Here is a 1,824-nt window from a genome sequence, read left to right as displayed (position 1 = left end):
AATGAAGGCAAAGAGAAGAGGCAGGGCTCATCCCAGAACACTGATGGCCACTGGAAGTTGGAAAACGCAAGGAAATGGATTCTCCCTTAGAGCATTCAAACGGAATTACTTATTTTAGTTACATTCTGTATTTAACACAAATTACTTGTCCAAACCAAGATGCCATAAGTTACACTATGGTGTTTTTTTTTTTTTGTCCTGGAAAAAGTGAAACTGATTTAATTCTCAAAGAGAGAGAAAATGTAAGTGAATCAAATTACAGCTCAAAAAAAAAAGAAAAGAAGAAAAACTATTGCAGTGCAATAGAACAATGCACTTTTATAAAATAAAAACTGGGAAAGCTTTCACACTATTACTATATTTATCCAATGAAGTCCTTCATCAGTTAACTGGTTTTAAATGTTTTTATTATATTAGCATTAAAGGCTGAACAGTAGCCTAACATTTACATCATAATAGCAATCCCCATGGGGAGGGGGGGAGAGAAAGAAATCCATTACAGAAACATTTGTAGGGTGCTTAAATACATTTGTAAAAACATTAAATTTAATTTAGTAGTTAAAATGTTTTTCTATCAACTAAGTATTTCTATATTATACACACATTTGATTAGGCTCCTAAACCAAAATCATATTCCCTTTTCTCTATGTTCTCATCCTCCCCATTAAAAAAGTTAAAACTAATTATCCAATTTTCTTTCTTCTTTTTATATAATAGGTCTCTAAAATATTCCAGAGCTCCAAGGCTAAACTCCAAGTTTCTAAGCTGCTGGTGATATTTTAGAGATATTAAATTATGAATCAGGCAAGCACTATTTTGAAAGGACACATGCTTCTACAATTCTCAACCTCTTTAGATTAAAATTCTCTCCACGTGTCAAGTCCCAGATAACCCCAGGTTTCAGGCACTTTCATTTTATTTTTATATATGAATTTTAAGTATAAAATTTATCCTATTAGCAGTTTCAGCAAAGGAAGATTTACTTGTGAAGTTCCAAGTAAAGCTACTTTCCTTTGTCTTGTTATGCTGGAGTTTTTGCAATACGTATTTGTTTCAGATACATTTTATTTTCAGCATCAGAAATCATTGTCAACACTGGAAATTAAAACCACGATGGTGACTGCCAGGAAAAATTCGTTTTGTTTTTTGTTTTTTTGTGGTATTTTTTTTAGCCTGAGATTTAGAAAGTTAACGAAGGCCCACAACAAAAACCTGGCCCTCCCCACCCCCACACAAACCAACAACAAGAAACTGCAGTGGGGAGAGGAGAAATGACCCTTCTCAGCATTGAGGAATTGAAAATTCTACTTCCAATGTTTTCATCTAAAGCAAGCAAGTTAACAATAGCAACAATAACAGGAGATACCACTAACATGATGACTAAATGGGTATTTCAGGTGCGGTTACACTAATGATCTTCATATATGTCTGCATTTTCTGAATTCTTATAATCATCTATGGTAAAGCAAGCCTATACTTGGACATTTACGTCCTTGTGCCCTAAGTGGTTACATCTGAGAATCTCAATTTGATATTTATTGCAACATACTCAGCAGATTTCCACTGAAATCCCTGCGAGGGAGGAAAATGACCGCCCGTCAGGTCCTTTCGGAGGCCTGTGAGTTGAGGGCCCAGCGATCCCAGCTAATCTTACATTTCTCTAAAACTGGACGTTTCACACACCAAACGTTTGAAAGTTTTGTATTTGATAAAGAATATATTTTTTTAAAGAATGTAGCTTGGTCTATATTAACATACACCGTCTCTCCCTCCGGATTCTGCACCCCTTCTGCTTCCTCATTCCTCCCTCGGCTCCCTGAGCGC

At 35.5% G+C, this 1,824-nt stretch overlaps 1 protein-coding gene across 1 annotated transcript in view; it reads right to left on the bottom strand.

Moving 5' to 3' along the window:
* Positions 1–1,824, bottom strand: part of LOC102766057 (cyclin-dependent kinase 4 inhibitor B-like) — a 28,375-nt gene that overhangs the window by 4,460 nt on the left and 22,091 nt on the right. The window lies entirely within an intron of this gene.

Source organism: Myotis davidii, unplaced genomic scaffold (assembly GCF_000327345.1).
Source record: "Myotis davidii unplaced genomic scaffold, ASM32734v1 scaffold1637, whole genome shotgun sequence".
NCBI classification, from domain to species: Eukaryota; Metazoa; Chordata; class Mammalia; order Chiroptera; family Vespertilionidae; genus Myotis; species Myotis davidii.
Note: the sequence above shows the minus strand (reverse complement) of the source record. Positions and strands in the feature narration are given on the sequence as shown.